The 21,119-nt window shown below is 32.8% G+C and overlaps 1 protein-coding gene across 3 annotated transcripts in view; it reads right to left on the bottom strand.

Annotated features, from left to right (window-relative positions):
• The window catches only part of LOC106689025 (DNA-binding protein Ewg), a 65,317-nt gene extending 45,320 nt beyond the window's left edge, over nucleotides 1–19,997 (bottom strand). For all 3 annotated transcript variants that reach the window (XM_067051184.1, XM_067051186.1, XM_067051185.1), the window contains exons 1-3: nucleotides 19,649–19,997; nucleotides 10,664–10,810; nucleotides 8,923–9,151 (exon numbers count right to left, since the gene is read on the bottom strand). The gene's annotated coding sequence lies outside the window, so the exon portion shown is untranslated. The remainder of the gene's footprint in view (nucleotides 1–8,922; nucleotides 9,152–10,663; nucleotides 10,811–19,648) is intronic.
• Between the last annotated feature and the right edge of the window lie 1,122 nt (nucleotides 19,998–21,119).

The raw sequence follows: 21,119 nt of genomic DNA, 5'->3' as shown, positions 1-21,119 counted from the left end.
ATAATTTAGATGCAAGTGGATTACAGGAGTTGATGGAAGTTTTGTGCTGGGAAATGCGGTTCTTAAGTTGGTTTTTAGTTTCGCCGATATAGAAGGAATTGCAGCATGGGGTTGAACAGGGTATCCGGTAAACCACATTGTAATGTTGTAAGAAAGGAATAGGGTCTTTCAATTTGGAAAAAAGATAGGAAATTTTATTATGGGACTTCAAACCAAGACGCAGGGTGGGAATAGTGGAACTTAAAGATTTTTGAATTTTATCAGAAAGAATGGGGATATACGGAAGCGACCTGTACTGAACAAGTGGTGGAGTGGGTTGAGAAGAGTTGAGGACAGGAGGGATTGGAGTAACATGTATGTTGGTCTGGTGGTATTGAGGGTCAGAAAGAGAAAAGGATCGGTGGATAAGGTTCTTAGCAACATTAATAATTTGGTGATAAGGATGTTGAGAAAAATAGTTGAGGAGTCTACCAGAATAAGTGGGTTTGGTATACCAATTAGTGGATAGGGAGCCATCGGAATTTCTGATAATAAGTAGGTCAAGAAAAGGGAGAGAATGGTCAATTTCACCTTCAACAGTAAACCGAAGACGAGGGTGGTAGGAGTTAAAGGCTGATAGGATCTCAGGGATTCTGTCAGGATTGAGGACCAGGAAGAGATCGTCAACGTACTTTTTAATGAAAATTATGTCTTGTGAGAAGAGGGGTATTATAGAGTCGAGAAGGTCATTAAGAACAATATTAGAGATATCTGGAGCAAGTCAGTTCCCCATCGCAAGTCCGTTAATTTGGTGGTAAAATTTATCTTGAAAAGTTAGGTAACCAGAATTACAGCTAAGTTCTAAAGCAGAACGAAATGAGGTGAGGTTAAGCGTGGTATGAGGTTGAAGTATGCATTCTGTCTCATCATTTGATTTGTATTTTTTTTTTCTGTTTTCATCTCTTTATTTGTACTTTCTTTAATATTTCTTCTCTTATCAATCTGTTACTATTACCCTTTTCATTTACTATTTACACCTTTAATTTTTCTTATATCTTACTTTTTTACATTTTATACCCCTGTTATTTTACACTTATGTTTTTTCTTTTTTTCCTTTTTGTAACTATAGTGTTTGAATCTTTTTTAGCCCTGACGAAGCCCTGCAACGTGGGGCGAAACGTTGGCTCAATAAAATAGTATTATTATCTACTATTTGAGTTTTTTTTTACCGCATCCGGACCATATTCCATTCATTTAATAATAATGTTTTTAAATTTTTTTCTTTAGGTAAATTTTGATTTCCTTGTCAAAATATTTCATGCTATTTAAATTTATTATAATTTACCATTGTAATCACTATATTGTTTTAGTTTCTTTTTCTCATATTTAGAGAAATAAAAAAAACAAAATCAGAAATAAGTATTGTATCAAAAAATTGTTCATTGATAGATGAGAAGATAGTCGACCGTGGATAATATTTATGAGAAGAAGACAGTAGGAGGTGCGGTCAGAGACTAACACAAATAAGTTAAAAAGCTTATTTACTAGTGCCAAAAAACAAGCTAACAACCAGTGGATAAAGGATATATAGAATGATTAAAGTAAATAATTGTACATAATAAATGTAGATAAAAATAATGTAATTAAAGAATTGGTAAATAAAAATATATAGTTTTATATTGCAAAGAAACTTCGAAATATGAATAATTTAAAAATGGAAAGAAAATATACCTAACTAATGTAATATGCAAAAAAAGAAGCATAAAGAAACAAAATACAAAGTTAGTAAGACAAAGAAGTAATTAGAAAATAATAATAATAATACAATGTATTGAAAAATAGACGATTAAAGGAGAGATCAGCAAGTTCAAAAATAATAAGCAAATTTAATAAAGGCAGTGAACATTACAGTAACATAAGAAACACACTAAAATTTAGTTCTGTCAGGTTCACTAATGTCTAACAACCTCACTAATCTGGGATATAATAATTCAGGAAGAATGACTTACATGTATCGAAGAAGGAATATGGAAGAAAACGAACCAATGGAGGCCAATGCCCAACAAGTTCAGAGGAAAAGCCTTCGGCAGAGGCTGAGTGGACTGCCAAGTGAGTCGGCGGAAGTTTCAGGAGTAACAGAAACTGAAGACGAAGTGGATGAACAAAAGAATGGTCATGAGTAAAGGAGCCGAGAAAGCATGTGGAGGTGAGGGCCAAGAGGAAGGAAGACATGTGAGATCTGAGGAGGATTTAAGCTGAGAGGCACATTGACAAACTATCATGTGAAAGGAGAGCAGGGCGGTCTGCCTATTATCTGAGTGAACGGAAGAGTAAACTCCATCAGACACGAGCAGTTCAAACACCATTTCTTGTTGTAGAAGTACTAATTAGCGGCGAGGGGAGGACACTCCAAGTAAAGGTTTGCAAATGTAAATTAATCACTCTGGGTGGACCATGCAGTGTAGAGGGGTAGATAGAGATAGGACTGAGGTAAATGGGGGCTAAAGGGGGTATTTCAACAATTCATGTAATGAGTAGGATGCTTAGAGATTATCAGGTGATTATTGGTTGCGATCTTTTAGAAAAGGTAGGGCCTAGGATAAAGAATAGTAATGGGAAATGGAATATTAAATTCGGAAGAAAGAAGTGCAGATGGCAACAAACAATAGCAGATGGAAACGCGCGAGTAGGGGAAGTAGCGCAGGCAGAGAATTGGAAGGACCCCATTACAACGGAATTTGACCACATTTTCTTTAATGAAGGAGAGGTATTGGGTCCAACAGAAAGGACGATTCATGAGATTCCACTAAAGGAGGAAAGAGTGACATATTTTAAAGAACTAAGATATCCACAGACACTCCGGAAGAACATAAGAGATGAAATCGAAAACTTAAGAAGACAAGGAATCATTGTGGACAGTATGTCACCCTATAATAGTTTGTTGTGGGCGGTGTGGAAGAAGCCTACACCAGATGAGAACGGGGAGATATATAGGGTGGTAATCGATTAACGCAAGCTCAATGATAATACCGTAGATGAGAAGTATCGGATACTGAGGTTTGAGAATATCCTTGACAGACTAGGAGGGGGTAAAATCTTTAGCACCTTAGACTTGAAAGCAGGGTATCACCAGATCCGTATGCACCCAGAGGACCAACACAAAACGGCTTTTACTTTGGAACGAGGGCATTAGGAATTTAGGAGAATGCGGTTTGATCTGAAGAACGCGAACATTACGTTTCAAAGGTTAACAGACGAATTTTTGAGTGGTATAGATGAATCAGTATGCCAGATTTACAAGGATCACCTCCTGGTGTTTAGTAAATCGCTTACAGACCATGTGAAACACTTAAAGAGCGGTTTCCAAAGGATGCGAGAATTTGGACAAAAACTATCTCAATAGAAGTCATTGCTGGGACAAAAACAAATACATTAGTTAGGATACACTATATCTCAGGAGGGGGTAAGACCGGATGTGCAGAAGGTACCGCCTTACATCGGATGACAGTGCCGACCGACATAAACGCCTGATATGCCGGAACACCTCAACAATTTGCTAAGGAAGGTTAGTGCGATAATAATGGCGCCGGCCATTGAAGGCAATATAAGAAACTGTATAAGCAGAAGGAACCAGTAATAGCGTTTCCTGACTTCCGAAAACAGTTCACGCTCACAACAGACGCTAGTGAGTGCGCGCTGGGAGCAGTGCTGTCATAAGAAAGTGAGGTAAGGTGTCACAGAGGCCGAAGCACGTTACAGCGCCTTGAAATGAGAACTGCTGGGGATAATATGGTCAATAGAGCATTTCCAATCCTACTTGTACAAAGGGCCCTCCAATGGGTGGGGAAGCTAAATCGTTGGCGATAATTACAAGGTGGAAAGAACTGTTGATCCAGTACAACATGGACATCACGTACAAACGTGGCAAGGAAAACGTAGTAGCAGATTAGCTCTCGTGATCAATAATGGTAAACGCAGTAGAATATGACCAAGAGAAAATGTCTAGAATTGGAAGGTAGTTTTAGAGGGAGTGGACTCCGGCAGAATAACAGCAATCGGCCTCACCAGAAAACCAGAATGGGGAGGAGACGTACGCAGAAGAATGTTCAAACGACAAAAATAGAGGAGCTGAAGGATATTATTAACAACAAGAAGTGGCAGATTATTTGGAAGACAAAAACCACGGGGTTGCTGAAGACGGAACATAGCAAGTACGGCAGCAGTATCATTTCGACAATCTGGTAACTATCCTATCCAATCTGGTGTCAAAGAGGATCAAATCTGTAGAGAACCAAAAGAAGCATCCAACGCCGGTAAAATTCACCGTTTATATGTTGGAAACGCGACAGTTTGGGAAAAGATCTAAGGACTAAGAAAAATCGAAAAAATTGGCATAGATCGATCGTTTATTCGATGCACATGAGGTGTTGGCGTATCACTATGGAAAAACTAATCATTATGGGCTGAAGGAGACTTTACAAGCATTACGGCGCAAATATTTCTGGTGGGGCAGAAAACACACAATCCAGGAGATTCTTGGGATATGCGAGGTGTGCCTCAATATGAAGTATGATCGGCACCCACCCCGTGCAGCTGAAGAAGGGACCACTACTGCGAACACACCGCTAAGCGACTTACAGGTGAATTCTTTCACCTGCAAAGGCTATAAATGAGTCATAGTCATCGATGTATTCAGTAAGGTGGATATGGCATGTACAGGACAGATCAGCGGAGGCGGTTTTACGAGCCCATCGAACATGGTTCCAATTATATGGTGTGCCCGACAGAATTTCTTCCAACAGTGAGAGAGAATGCGACAATACAAGGATCAGAGAGGAAATGAGACTATTTTAAGTGATTTGGTAACTCAACATCCAACAAGCCGCGGAGGGATAGAGCGACTGCATATCACTCTAAGTGACGACCTACGAGTGTACCAGCTAGAAAGCGGCTGGAATCTGATGACGCCATGGAACGGGCAGTCGCAGCATACAACCACCCCGTATACATAGTCACAGGGTTCGCCCCATTCGAAATTTTTGGGTTGGGGGTGCATCGACGGACTGCCGTAGGACTTTGCCGGGAGAGGTTGAAATGACCGATAATGTTTTGACCTTGCATAAGTTATAGGCCAAAGTCAGGAACAGGATTGGCAAGAAAAAAAGTAGAAGAGTGGTAAAACATAACTTCTGCTCTCTATACCTGAAATTTCATAGGTGTTAGAGTAAACTTCTTTGGTGAATAACAGTATATTCCAGGACCCAATTTTGAATCTATGTCAGAAAACCCATCGGTAGCAGTTCCGCCAGTTACAAATCAGATTCCACCTCTACCGTCAATCACCACAATCCACACAAGCATATGCCAATGCTCTGGAGTGGAAATCAGGACGGCAATGGCCGACAAGATCTCAGATACATTATCAGACAGTGCATGGAGAAGTTACAGCAAGAGCCGGTACTTGCTTTCTGCGGATTTGACTCGGCAATCCAAAATAACAACAGATGCCCGTGAATATACGCTAGGATCGATGGTGTCTCAGGAGGGCGAAGGGGGAGAGCACCCAGTGGCATACGCCAGCAGGTGCCTTATGGAGACGGAAATTACATATAGCCCAATGGAGCGAGTACTACTTGGAATAGTGTGGACTGTCGATCACTTTAGACCATATGTGTTCAGTGGAAGGTTCAAGTTACATACTGACCACAAACAACTCCAGGGGTGGAAAAACTGAAGGAACTGTCAGCCAGAATTACAGGCTGGAAGGTGTTCCTAGCCAAATATAATATGGATGTACTATATAAACCAGGTATAAAAAATATGGTTGGTTGTCTCGATCACTGTGGAACAAGAAAAGGAACAATGTGGTTGCGAGAATGGACGCCAAGAGATAAAGAACATAGGTGACCATGATTGACCTCTTCACTAATGCAGCAATGGTGCACCAGGTGCAGGACAGGTTTTCGGAGATAGTTTTGGAACGGCCACATCTCATTGGATGGAGGAAGAGAAGTCGACAACCCCTGATCCGAAAGGAAATGAAGGATATCAATGTGATGTGGCACCTTAACACACCAAGAATGATTGAGGTCAAACTCCCTGATTCTCTGGAATTCGTCCGAGGCACTTTTTTTGCGTACTACTCACCATGGACAGTTGTAGGGCGAAGTACTGTCCACAATTATCACTTGCTTCTGTAAACTTTCTATTTCTTCCCTAATGTGTTTACGAAGTGCCTGGGGATATCACCTCTCCTTCACGTACTTCACCCTATCCTACTTCAATGTGATTTCGTGCACCGTTTTTTCCTGTAGCTCTCAGTACTTCCTCTTCTTTACAAAAAATATCATCATATTGCTTCAATATTGCCCCTTTCTGACTCTCCCTCTAGTTAATCACCCATTCTCGCTTACAGTCATACACGAGCTTTTGACAGCTGTACCTCTTCACTCCAATTCTAATATCCTACTGAATCCCACTATTTTTTATATTTGCTACCACCTTTTCCAAAAGATCTCGTAGTCAATGATTATCAGTGATAATCAATGATTATCTGGTTGTCTTGGGGCATTTTCCTCATACATGGACTGTAACCTTTCCTCCCTTAAACCACCACTTACCCAATTCCATTTCTGTTTATCTTTTAATGCTGCAAGGCCTACCCAGAGTGATCAACTGACAGTTACATAGTCAGACCTGTAGTTCCCTCTCTCCACCACTCAATCTCTGTAGGGCCTATCGGCAGACGAATGTGTTTCCCAGTGTAAATCAGACAGCTTACTCCTCTCTTTGCTCGTATAATAGGCAAACCAGCGTGCTCCTCTCACATGGTGGTTCTTTTAATGTGCAGTCACCCCTCTGTAGTACACTCCTTAAAAACTCTCCTCGATTCTACCTGTTTTTCCGCTTCTTCTCCAAGTCCTCCTCTTGCCTTGACCACAGGAGATACCTACCTCAGATGCACCGATGAATGATCTAAAGGTCGACACTTTCATTAGGAGAGGATATAAATGAATAACCATATTTGATCTCTTCAGTAACGTGGCAATGGCGCATCAGGTGTTGGACAAGTTGTCGGAAGCAGTGTTGGCAGCTTTCCGATTGTGGTTTCAATTCTACGGAGCTGCGGGGCGCATCTCATCAGATTCAGGCAGAGAATGCCATTTAACAATGCCATAATTCAAACATAAATTAAGGATCTTGACGTAACATGGCAGCTCAACACACCAGAGCACCCCAAGAGTACAGGAGGCATAGAGTGGCTTCATGGCACGTTATATATATATATATTATATTATATAGGCTTCGTCGATACTTAAGTTAGATATATATGCATATAGTAGTCGAGAGCAAAAAGCAAAAAAAAAAAAAAATACTAAAATGAAAGAAGTTATAAAGAACGAATGGAAGTGAAAGACAGGCTTTATTGAGTCCAGTACCTCTGGACCCAATTTATTTTTTAACAATCCAACCTTTATTCTATAATACATTATATTGTTGTACCTTACAAGATATGATTTTCAAAGATAAACGAACTTCATCTTTCGGTATTAGACATTTGAGCCAGCAAGTTACTTATTTTTTGATTTTCCGCAGTCAAATTATCAACGATACTATTCACAAGGAAAACAGGTTTGTCCACTGAAACAAATAGCTTTTATGCACATTCCTCACAAGCTTACTATATTAAAATACAACAAAAATAAATAAATATATTAAAGGAAAAAATAAATATATAGAAAATTTAAATAATGATTATTTATTATTTTTCCTATTGCCACATTGATTATTTTGTACCCAGATTGAATTTTGAAAATCAGAGATCATTTCATGCGCACAATGAAAAACGCGTTGCGTAGTTTAATAAAAGTTGGATTGCAAAATTTGTTCTGTGGTTTGAATTTTCAGATTAGCTTTATATGTACAGGGTTTCCTGTAAGTGTGTATGAATATAACAGAAAAAGAATTCTAATAGACCAATAAGGGTTGTTATCACGAAATAAGGGTTTCATTGTTGCGTCCCTTTCCTTTCATTATTTCTCCAAATAGAACAGACAAGTAACTTAGTTGGAAAAATATTTGTACTACTAAGATTTATTCTAAAACGTTTCTATTTATAATAAATTTAAAGAATTATTTTTTTGTTCTTCTATAACTTATTTTTTGAAAGTACGAAACAGACAATAGTTGTGGATAATTTCAAAAAATCATAACATCCAATAACAAATATTAAAAAAGTAAAAGCAAACAATAGGCTAAAATCTCACGATTCAAGGAAATACTAATAGTAATTATTAATACTAATTAGATAGTACCTAGAAAAAAAATTAATGCAAATTATTTTCAATATTAGTGTAGAAATAAATAATAGCAGAATACCAATACAAATTTACTGTGACTATTCTCAAATTTAGGTATTGCTATGAGAAAGTTAGTTTTAGCAGCCTTGAGTTGCCATATCGTTCCAGCCGGTACCACCTCAAACGGTTTCCTGCCATTTGTTAACAAAAACGTATTTTTCTCTTTAAGATCGCTGTATAAATGCCATAATTTCACGGAATGTCTCATTGGTCTCAGTGAACGGTTCTTCAACTGCCTATAAGGCAACATTTTTGAAAATTTATCGTTAACTCATTTTTTTGCATCTTATTTTCTTTATTATTGGATTGGTGTTTTTTAAACATAATTTCAGTAACTTCTATTATCAAAAAACACAAAATGCACTTTACAGATCCAAAATCGGACCATCCGTTCAGGAGTAAATAGAAAAGTAAATTCAGGTGCGTCCCATGAAGCTGTACATTTAGCCTTAATAAAGTCATGATATACAGGGAAAAAATATACTAAAAAACTCATGCAATACAATTATACCAAATATAAAATAACTTAACAGGTAAAAAACTGTCCCTTTTTTTAAATGAATACTAATGTGCGATTACTTACAAATATACAAGACTTCCAATTACAACACTTTCCTTCCTTCTAATGTTGATAGCATCTTATAAAACACTACTTAAGCCATCAAATTCAATACATTCTTCCAATTCATTGTTCAATATTACTTTATTCATATTTTGAGTATCAGTAGGTTGTGAGAGAAATATATACGATGTATACTGTTTGGTGGTCTCAGCTATACGGGTAAAAGCACTGACTCAGTGGATGGTAGAAACTGAAACAAAGAATACATTAAAAATTCTTATCTGAAGATGATTTATTCCCATGATGCAAACTGTAAAATTAAAAAAAAAAAATAATTAAGAAAAAAATTTCATAAATTGAACAGGTTGTTATCACTATCATGAACCTAAATTTCCAAAATATCTGAAACAATAACCAAGAATTCAACTTACTTTACACTGACTAAATTTAAAATTCCTCTACTATGTGAGATAATATTTTTAATACAACAGAAGATCAATAGTTTTGCTTTCCTTTAAACATTAATTAACTTATGACAGGATGATTAAACATGAAAAAAATATAGATATTTTATTGGCTGAGGGAATCAAAAGTTCAAATCTCAAACAAACTAGAATATATGAGGCACAGTACTTTTTCCTTTGGTTTGGTAATAAGTTTGTAAATCAATAATAGAATAATTCTTTCAAACCAAAAACAAATCAGTTTAAAAGAAAAATGTTTTTGTTTATAAAGAATATTAGCAGTAAGTGAGGTATTGAAGAAATAATGAATTGCATTGATTCTAATCATAGTTAAACGGTATAATTAATTTCCTACTACATCTATTTTACTACTTTAAAATCAGGAACAAGAAAGGTAAATAAATAACTAAAAAAAAAAAAGTTGGATTCATCATCATTTGAAATGTTTGTCATAACTATTTAGAAACATATGGGAGAATAGAAATAAAAATATGATTTCATGGTCTTCGTCAGTCAAAAATTGGTTTGCTTAATAAAAAATATTGAGGCACCCAGACTGAGGCTGACAATGGCTTGAAAAGGAAAAGAACAAAGATTTAGTTCTAGTTTTATTTATCAGGAGATACTAACTGTTCTACTGTTTAAAACACTTTTAAATGGATTTATCTATTTACAATATAGACAGATAGATCAACACCCAAAATAAATACTTTTTAAAGGATTTATACCATTCAATTGTAAATAATTCAGAAACTAAGACTCTAAAACAAAACATTTTAGACCTTTCTATGTTTACTCATGTAACACTATTTTTGAAACACCTAATCACTATATAAAATAATAATTACACCAACATTTTTCCAGAAAAAATGATGTAATGATAGTTGACTGTAGATTTTATATGAGGAGATGGTAGGGGGCATGGTCACTGAATAACACAAATAAGTAAAAACGTATTTATTAGTGCCAATGTTTGAGCTAGAATTTCAATGACTTATAATCATAATGACAATGACTTGTGTGGTAGATCTACATATGTTGCCCTGGTGAAGGCCTGAAATGTTGGCACTAATAAATAACTTATTACTTATTTGTGTTATTCACTGACTGCACTTCCACTACTCCTCATTTCAGAAAAAAAGTTTGTTTTTTCTATCTTAATTAGTTCTAGTAACTCCATGATAATAGTTATTACTTAAAATTTATTATAAGCATATTAACATATTAAAGACTACTAATATTTGAGATCACTATACTTATTAGCAACAAAATACACTGTTTTCTTATTTAGTACTTACAGATCATTCAAGGAAGGAGGTAATCATCGCGCAGTTTCCAAGTTGTTAACTTTTTTTAAAAGTTAAATTAATTTTTTAATACTAAAAATGTTTTCGTAGTAACATTAATTCTTTAACAGCTTTTCACCACTTTATAGTTCTTTATGTCTAAAAAAAGAGAAATTCGTTTCATTGAGTATTTTTTTTCTCATAAATATAAATTTTATTACATTGTAGGTAAACTGTTTAAATTTATTTTTTAATTCATGTTGGATAGCAGTCTCATTTACCATTATTTTATTAAAGCGTTTTCAGATGACTTGCGAAGCTTTTGGTGCCCAGCACCATGGGTTATTTCATTATTTTTCCCATTATAAGGAAGCAATTTATTTTCAAATGTTACTTATGCTAAAATAAATTACTTCCTATTAACAGAGAATAGAATTAAAGATATAAATATGGGGCTGAACAGCTACTACACAAATTATGAACAAGGTTATCTAATGGTATCCAACCTGAATTATAATTATAAATGTAAATAAATTATAAATGGAGTTCAAATTATTAATTTTGATCAACAATTAGGAAGAAAAAACAACCTGGTAATAATTCCATAACTTTGAATAGATAATTTGGGAGGTTATAAAATGATAAGTTCACAAAAAAATATATAGCTAGCGACAAGGGTTTAATTAAAAAAGCAAAAGTATAGAAACAAATATGAATAACTGCTTCATTATATGAAAAGTTTTAAATTCTATTAAGCAAAACAATATTATATTTTTTCAAATGAAACAATCAAGTCTTTCAATTAGAATGAACCTAGTGATAAAAAATTCATTCATTTAGTCATGCTTTCCAGATGCAATAATAATTTTGTCTAACCTATAATGCTGCAATTTAGAATTACAGAACTTGAATAGTTTTCTAGCTTTAGCTTAGGAAGTTTAAATAACAACAAAACTTCTTGTTTAACAATATACATAACTTGCTTAAAATTAATTAAACTTATACTTCTTGTTTTTCTGTGTGAAATCGGACCAAAGTCTAAACAAAGATTTTTGTAGTTCTTGAGGTTTTGTTAGTAGATTATCATTTATTTAACAAATAAACTAATGTATACAAAAAAAAATACTAATAATAATTCCACACCATAGACCGATCCTAAAATTTAATTTAGACAAAATTGAGGTATATTATATACAAAAAGTTTTATAAGACACCCTGACAGGAGGCTGAGAAATATTCTCAAATAAAGTGTGATTTATAAAAAATAAAACTTATCACTATTAGTCTGTCCTAGCAATAGATTTATTAAAGACAAATTAAATTTCTAAAAGGAAATTTAATTTACTTTAAGATGGTGAACTTACTAAAAAACCCACAAAATATCACCCATAATATAATATAACCCATCAAATATTTACCGTTTTCTGCTGAAAAACTCTGCTCTGTACATTTTTTTAGCTCTTAAGGTATACTATCACCTCAGAAAATACTACCAAGAATTTACAGGATCATGTTTAGTTATATTGTTACACAATGTTTGGAATTTTTATTTTATTTTTGCTGGGTTACATCAATGGAATTTGGTCTATCTTTTGAGAGATTTTTGAATTTTCTAACCTTCTTCAGCGCAACTAATTCTGGAATTTTCAGTGGAATTGGGTACTTTTTGTTAATACTCAATTATCTAAGTTCATTTTAAAGCCACTGATTTTGTGGAAGGTTTTAATCAAAAACATCTTTGAACAGTATTGAAAGAATTTCCAAACATGAAAAACAAACCTTAAATTTCTTTTTAATTAATAGCTTCAATATTTATTCATGTTTTGGATTGAACCACTCTTTAACACCTTGATAGTTAAGCTATATCATAGAACATTTTTATCTTTTTAGGTTTAGTAATATTTTTAACTCCAATAATATCAATAATGATCCCAGACCCAAGCTTATATTTGGATTATATACACATATATAATGCATATGTACATATCTATAATCCAAAACGAAAAAAACCTTTACTTATAACAGGCTATGACAAAAAACCTTTAACCTAACATTATAATCCTATAGAGTAAAATTTAAAACATGTAACTAGTTTTAAATCTTGATTAAATAAAAATACCCCCAAGTACTTTCTATGGACCCCACCAAGTACTTTCTATAAGTCAAAATCAGAAATTGAGAATTAGCGATCAAGCTTTCTAAAGCCATGGAAACATTGACTGATACAAAGTTCTTTTAATGTTAATAGCTTGGGTATTTTCCTTATACTTCATATAATTAATTTTTTAGGAAATTATTAAATTGTTCAAACATATGAGGGGACATGGATTTGTGGAATTTTATTTTGTTTGTTATCCTGTAAAAGAATTTTGTTTACTGAATTTAATCATTTCATTAGGTGTACTTTTCTTTTTTTTTATGCACGTCTGTTCAAAAGAATTAAATTTTCATATGATTTCTGTAAGAATTTCATTACCATAGAGACCCTAATGAGTTCTTCAACTAACTTTTTTCATTTAACATATACCTGGTTTAATTGATGGATACACAAAACAACTATAGAAAAAAATTATGATAGCCAATCTTTATAAACTGCTTGAGTAAATACAAGAGAAGCACATGGACAGGGTAACAGTAGAACCAGAGAAGAAGAAAAGGGAGGGGGGAGAGCTTCCCTCTAAAAAGTTTCAGAAAAATTAACCGAGCTTTAGGGTCCTTTAGGGGTATCTTACTGTCATTTTCCTCTTGGTAGTCATCATGAGACTCAGAAACATCTAAAATGAGTAGGTTAGAAAGGTAAACGAGCTGAGGCTGAATCAGTTCCAGAAGTACTCATTTTTGAATGAAGTAGATCACTGAAATTAACTTCCTAAAATCATATCAGCTTTCATTTTTCCATCTACCTTCTACAAGATCGCAACCCACAAACTTATATACTTTTCTTATAAAACGGCTTCCTTTGAAAAATCTTTCATCTAGTACTATCTTATTTTGAAATTCCCAATCTATCTCCATTCTAAATTCTTTTGGACACTATTTCCTCCCTTCCTTGATTATCAATCCTCTGCACATATAAAAAGAATGAATACGTTTATTTTACAAATATATATATAAATGATCTTAATATTTATTTGTAGTTTTTATAATTAAATTATTTATTTTTTGTCTTTTATTTAATTAATTATCCATAACACAGTCGAACAATAGTTGCTTGAATTATACATTTTTATTATTCTTTAGGGACTAAATGTCACAGAATAAAGTTTTTCGTTCCATTTCATAGAGTGCTTTTCAAAGATACGGAGCTGGTGTACTCTTCCTTTGCATGAATTGTATTAGTGGAGGATAAAACTAATTTCATTATTACAAGCAACATTACAGGTAGATAGAAACAGGTAGTGATCAGTAGTGTTGTCACAATCGACAGGAGGGATTGTGCAATTTAATAGGGTTAAGAAAATAATAACACTCCCCTGTCAGCAATGAAGATCATTAAGAATGAAGGAGCCAAAGAGCGGTAAGTAGCTTTAAAACCACTTTTGATCACAGGAAATTGGGTGACCTGTCGATTGTTGGGAAGTAAATAATTAGAGGAATCATGGCTACACCTTTTGTTGCGATAGAATTTCTCGAGAAGTGACCAGATCAGAGCAGTTGGAGGAATTACGGCAACTCGAATCTCCGCTAAATCAGTGAGTGATCAGTTGATTCCTGTGTAGGCCACAAGAAGCGCCAACTCTAACCTCTCCTAAAACCACTTGAACTATTTAGGCCTGACCTTATAATTTTATTAGTTATATTAAATCGTCTTTCTATTTGAAAAATCCTGAACAATCGCTTCCTCTTTATTAAATTTATATCTCTTTGTATTTAAATTCTAATTACTAAAAGTTTTTACTTTTTAAATACCAAGAAACTGTAATTATAATTCAGTATAATTATATGTTAATTGTAAGTATCATAATTCTTAATAAGAATTTATTAGTATAATAAATCATATTCTTAGTATAAAATAAAATTTGCAGAATTTTTACTGATAAAAGGTGACAATTAAACGACTGTGATGTATAATTCTTTAATCTAATTTCAATATTTAAAAAAAAAAAACCAAAAAAAAACCAATGCATGTCTTAGGATTAGAATTAAAACATAAGGTTCAAAAGTTCCTCATGATCCAGTAATGATTAATCTTACTTTATCATTTAAATACTGATAGAGTTAAATATTATCAAAATTCATTTTGGTGAATGGATAGCAGTTGTGTTTGATCTGATCCATAAAAAGAGCTGCTTTGTCCACCACAACTCTGAGTGCATTTAATTTGCACATCAGTCCATGGATGGAATAAAATTCAATGAGCCTAAAACAGAAATCAGTGAAATAAAACCAGCATTGCTGATTTAATAAGAGATAGCTATATTCTAAGCTGTTTCTCAAAGACTTTTTCAAAAAAAGTGTCAAGTTCTTATAGTTTAACAGGGCTACTATAGAGACTAAGAGACAAGCCACTGCATATCAAATAAACACCTATTTGACTTGAATTTGACAGGTACCCAAATCAACAGGATGGAAAAATAGACTTTGTAATACTAGACTTTGACACCCTACAGGTGTGTATATAAGATATTCTTTACTGGAAATTCTTTACAATATACTACATTAAAAACCTCATTACAAGGACCAGTCCCATTAATCTGAGGACCTGGCTTAGTAACGAAGGTACACCTAAATTTATAGGACATCCTTAAATGTACAGCAGCAAAAACAATGTTTTGAAATCTCTTTTAGGGACTGATATGGACAAAGAAAATTGCTCGAAAATGTTATTAAGACCTCTGGGAAAAAAAAAAGCTAGGATTTATTTGAAATTAGTTTCCAAGAATACATTAGTCAAACATACATAAATCTCTTCTGGTCCTTCTCTATTTTATTAAAAAAAAAAAAAAAAAAAAAAAAAGGGAAAACATATCTCCAAAATGCAAAAGATTTTCATTAAAAGGAATTTATTGAAAAAAAGAAAAAAGGGACAACATATCTCCAAAACGCAAAAGATTTTCATTAAAAGGAAAAAGGAATTTATTGATCAGAATGAAAATGTGTAGCCTTTTTTCATAGCTTATGACAACACATTGTGATCATCTGCGTTTGGCACTGAATCTTTGTATGCAATCAGCCTACATAAGATTGTTTTGTAGGGTTTTTTAACTGAATTACTGAATAAGGACTTGAGAAAGTTACTGAATATTACATTTTCTATAAATCATTTAGACAACATAAAATAATCCCAAACAATGAAAAAAAAATTAAATACCTTTTGAAAAGGTAAATTATGTTATTGGAGGTGTGTAATATAACATAATACATAAGTAAATAAATTTATAGACTTCAAAAAATAAATTCAATAAAAAAAAAACTTAGAAATAACCATCCTTAAGGACCCTTTGTCGTCATACGTGCTCCCAAGCCACCAATACTTAACAACACTATGTTGTCAACTGCAGTCAAAGTGTTAAGCTACCTAATTTTCAAATATTTTTCCAGACAATTCCCATTGGCAACTAAGTCATGAATGGGAGTCACACCTGGTTCAATTTCCGGTACAGCGGTCTGCTTATAGGATAGCAGCAACAAGAAAAAATAACATTTGGTGAAGCTATAACTTCAAATCAAACATAAATCCTAAATTGAGACATCACTGGAGGTCTCAAATTGCCTGCAGATACAAAAATCCTTTTAGAATCAGAACATAAATAAAAAAAGTAAAAAAATTAGCCTTCAACAGTTTAGTTAACACTTATGGTGAAAAAAATTGTTCTTTTACTAACTTTTCACTTTTTTAAAATTATTATGAATAAGTTTTCTGTAAGTTCTTTTGGTAATATTATACCTGTAAAAATATCAACATCACTACAGATCAAAAGAATCGAAACACCTATGAATCTTAAGATTTTTTGAGTTTTGGAGCATAGTCAACATTTTAGTCTGTTTTTAGTAATAAGATTAGTTATATGAGAGATATTAGGGATTTATTATATTAAAGAGAACCTTTGTGTAACATAGATAATAGTCTTAGTATTCATATAAAATCCAATGAATAAAAAATATTTAGAAGGATCAAGAGTAATTCAAGACGAGTAATTTCAGGAGGTCCATAATTCACTAATCTCATTGATGATCATTATATTAAAATGAAAGTTGAGTGGACTGGGGTAATTGTGTACCAATAGGTGATTTTTTAACTCTCATCTTCCCTGATTTTTTTTTTTTAACCACCTCCATGTAATAACCACTATAAATTTTCCAATGTGCATCGAAACAAATGAGTTAATGGTCATTAATTTAAGAAATATATAGTAAAGAGGAACTATTGCAATCATGAAAGATTTCCAGTTATTGACGGAAATACACGTTTGGAGGTCCCCTGTTTCCAAATAACCAAATATCACAAAATGGTCTGTGTGGGTATGGTAGGCCTAGCTCAAAAACGAAGAGTTATAAGAAAAATTAAATTACATATTTAAGGAAGGTATATGCTTGGGGTGTGACAGCAACTTTTTCGATAAAATTGGTTTGCTGGAAATGTCACTTTATAAAATTGATTTTTCACATTTTTCCCAAAAAAGGCTCAAATTATCTTGATTTAACTCTGTGTGTCAACTTACAATTGAATGTCCTTCAATATCAGCTAGGTCTCATTCTTATTAGAATAGTTTGATAGGGCTTAAAGGCGAATTTTTCAAAAAATCTTCCTCTAAAGTACCTTTAATTCTGGTTATTGAAAATAAATAACCAGTTCTCAAGTTTGGCATTAACAAAAATTAGATGCATAAAAAACATTAAAGAATTCAATGAATAACTAAAGATAAAAAAAAAAAAAGAAATTTAAACAACAATGCAAATTGGAAAAACCGAGACCTCCTAATCTTTTCCGATTGCATTAAAGCTTTGTTATCTTTTGTAAAACTGTTGTATTCTTAGCAGGAAAAAAGTTAAAACTTGTTATTCTCAAATCAGGAACCCTACATATGAAATTTAATAACAACAGAAAAATATAAAGGGATTGATCAAACTTTTGTTTTTCCTAGTCTTTAGAATTTTTATGAAAATCACAAAAATAGCCATGAAGCACTTCAACACATGTCCATCAATTAATTCAAAACTAGGGGAAATCAGTTAAGGTGGTAAGTGAAAGTCATGACAATGTGATGCACACACTCCACGCACCATTTTTTTTTTATAAATTAGGTATTAAATAAATATATTAATTTCATTAAAGTAACCTGGTTTAATAAATATTAAAATCTACCACCACTAATTATTAATAAATTTTTGTTCTATAAATATTACCTAAAAAATATTAGTTGCCTTATAACCAGATAAATATGGTACTACTTCCAAAAACCATTACTAAAATCATTCAAAATATAATCTTACAGGCACAGTGAGTGACAAACAGAATTAGTGAACAGTTCTCATTTCTCAATGGACATATAAGTTATAATATTTAAGTAACAAGGTTATAAAGTTCAAACATTTTAAATTTCTAACATCATTCCATAAATATTACAATTTATAAATTTCTTTGAATAAGAGAAATGCAATAATTTAATCAATTTAGTATGTCAGTGTACATATAAGGATACATTTGGATGATTACAGGTAATGATTTTCATATTTTTGGAGGCATTACAAATACCTTTAGGTATAATTTAGCAACAAAATGTTAAGTATCAACAATCATGTAACTAAATAAGTAGAGTAGAATTTTGATTAATATGAGATTACTCCAAGTTTGATAGTTAACAACAGACTATTACCTAGGAGGAATCCTTTGTTCACTTATAATAAATAAAAAGGTATAAAATGACTAACTAGAAAAACCCTACCATCAAGTTAAGGATTACATTTTCATAAAATAAGAGACAAGATGATGCATTCAGCCTTTTTTTGTTATGAAAATTGATCAAATGTGAAGTAGCTGCAAAACATGCATTGAAAAATTCTACAGCAAAGGTCACCCAAGCATGCAGTAGCTGTAATGACTGTAGGAAAAAAATTGTCAGGTAGAAATTTCTTCCTACAATATAATACAAAACTTGAACAACATCATCGCAAACTTGAATTAGGTAAAGATTTTATTAGAGTAACTTATGAAGATAATCCAGCTGTAACAGTTAAGTCTTTTGGAAAATCAACATTTTACCCAATTTGATAATTAAACTCCATGTCACTGAGAGTAAAGTAGGATAATTTCGTCTGTTTATGTGTTGTGAATGGAATAAGAGAAGTAAACTTAACATATCTGTGATCTATGGAATGTATAAAGTTAATAAATTAAAATTAAATTCTCTAATTAAATGCACAATGTATATTCATGTAACACAGATTAGTCTACAAATAAATATAAAGGATATTTGAAATATACCACTATTAGCTGAACTTTTTAAGTGAAAAATTGCTTCAAATTAACCACAATAAATAACATGTAAATGACAATTGTTCTTATCCCATTAACAACTATAATGAGAAACATATACATCACTCAATTTAAATAAAGCTCTGTGGTATATTAATATTTGATAAAATCAGGTTATTAGGAATCTATGAATATAAACAACCTAAATGTTCATAAATTAAATAAAATATGATAATTTCAAATATGCTGATTGCAAGAAACATGATAGATTCTATCACACAGCAATGAATACAAATCCATGCGAAGGAACTAAAAATGAAAAAAATCACTTAAATTGGGTTTATTTTATTAAATTAAAACATTAAGTATATAGATTTAACAAAATTCATATAATAAACATTTATCTAAAACAGCAAATCACATCCGACCATAGCAAGATATAGAATAAACAATGTAAACGTGATTAAGGAGTATTATAGCATTATTACAACTAAACAGACATAGTAAATTTAACAGATAGTAACTACATAAAGTCTGAGCAGGCCCAGAGAAAATAAGAGACTGTACGTCTGCGTACGCACCTGCGTGGACGAAGACACATTAAAACGAGATCATTTAATAACACTAGCCTTGAATAAGGTAATATGAAGTAGTAAGATACACAAACATTCATCAAATAACATTCTACTAAAAAATTAAGCCTGTCTCAACTAACACCTCAGTTCATATAACACTGAACAACCATGTTTATCGATCGATAGAATAAGACTTCAACAATTACTTTAAAGACGCCATTTTGCCATAAATAAATTTAATGCAAGCAATATTATTAAAGGACTTGAAATTTATTATTAAATATCCATAGTCACTTTCTTGCTATGTTAGGAATATTTTTATAAATTTAAAGTTGAGAAAATATAATACAGGATCTGTAACTTAACAGTGTTGCCATCTTAAATTTTTTAATAAGATAATTAATACATTTATTAAAATATTGTTCCTATTACCTTTACTTCTAATATATATATTATAAATAAAAAAGGTAATGTATTTATACTCGTTAATACACTTTTATTTAATGTTACTACAATGAACATAAAGTACAATATACAACTTACAATAAGTATAATAATCCGAGCTCTGGCCAATTATCATTAAAGAAGACAAAAATCGTCCTCTCGTCTACATTCTTTTTCATTGGGTCAGAAATATTTCTGAAAAAGGAGTATTCCCATTACTCTATTTTCAGGATGGCTAGGCTGATGAATGGTGTTGAATATTTTCTTTCACATAAATTGAGAGATGTATATACGAGCTTCACAAGTGCTGGTTTCACAGGTTATGATGATGTTAGTACATAGGAAACATAAAGTCTTGAACTGCAAATTACTTTGTCGTTTGAGCGTCTCCAATTCAGGATCATCAGCTTGTAATTAAGAAAGTCTGCCATGATCATTTTCAGTTTTCAAGCAGTCAAGTTTAAAGCATCCAACCGTGACAGTGCTTCTGCGATATCATTCTAGTCTCCCTTAACATGACGTATATCAGTTGAAAACTGGCTGATATAATTAAGCCATTTAATCCACAAAGAAAATGCTGTAATAACCTTTTGTATCATGTCATATAATAACGCCTTATGATTAGTAAGTATGTTATATAACTTCGCCCTTCGATATCGTGTCGAAAGTGGCGAATTGCTTCAGTGCCAAAAGCGCTCGATCATATGTTGAATAATTCAGTTAACTTTGGGAAAAAGAGGGAATCCAGTGACTATTCCCCTATTACCAGAGCACAGTCCCAATTGTTTGACGAATCGAAGGATAATTCGGCCTGATGTTTTCGATGAGTCAAGAGTACAGCATTCTTTAAACCATTTTTGCTGCTCTCAAAAGCCAAATTGCTTCCCAAATTCTAATCGATTATTGACCGGTCATTTTTCTTGAGGCCATGTCGATATTTATTGATTGACTGACGGCTGCTTTGGGAATACACATGTCTAGAATTTTTATTGTTACAGCTGCAGGGGATATGTTTGCTAAATTATATGGTTTA

The sequence above is a fragment of the Halyomorpha halys genome, unplaced genomic scaffold (genome assembly GCF_000696795.3).
Source record: "Halyomorpha halys isolate HHAL.00 unplaced genomic scaffold, Hhal_1.1 Scaffold1261.1, whole genome shotgun sequence".
NCBI lineage: Eukaryota > Metazoa > Arthropoda > Insecta > Hemiptera > Pentatomidae > Halyomorpha > Halyomorpha halys.
This window is presented reverse-complemented; position numbering and strand designations above follow the sequence as displayed.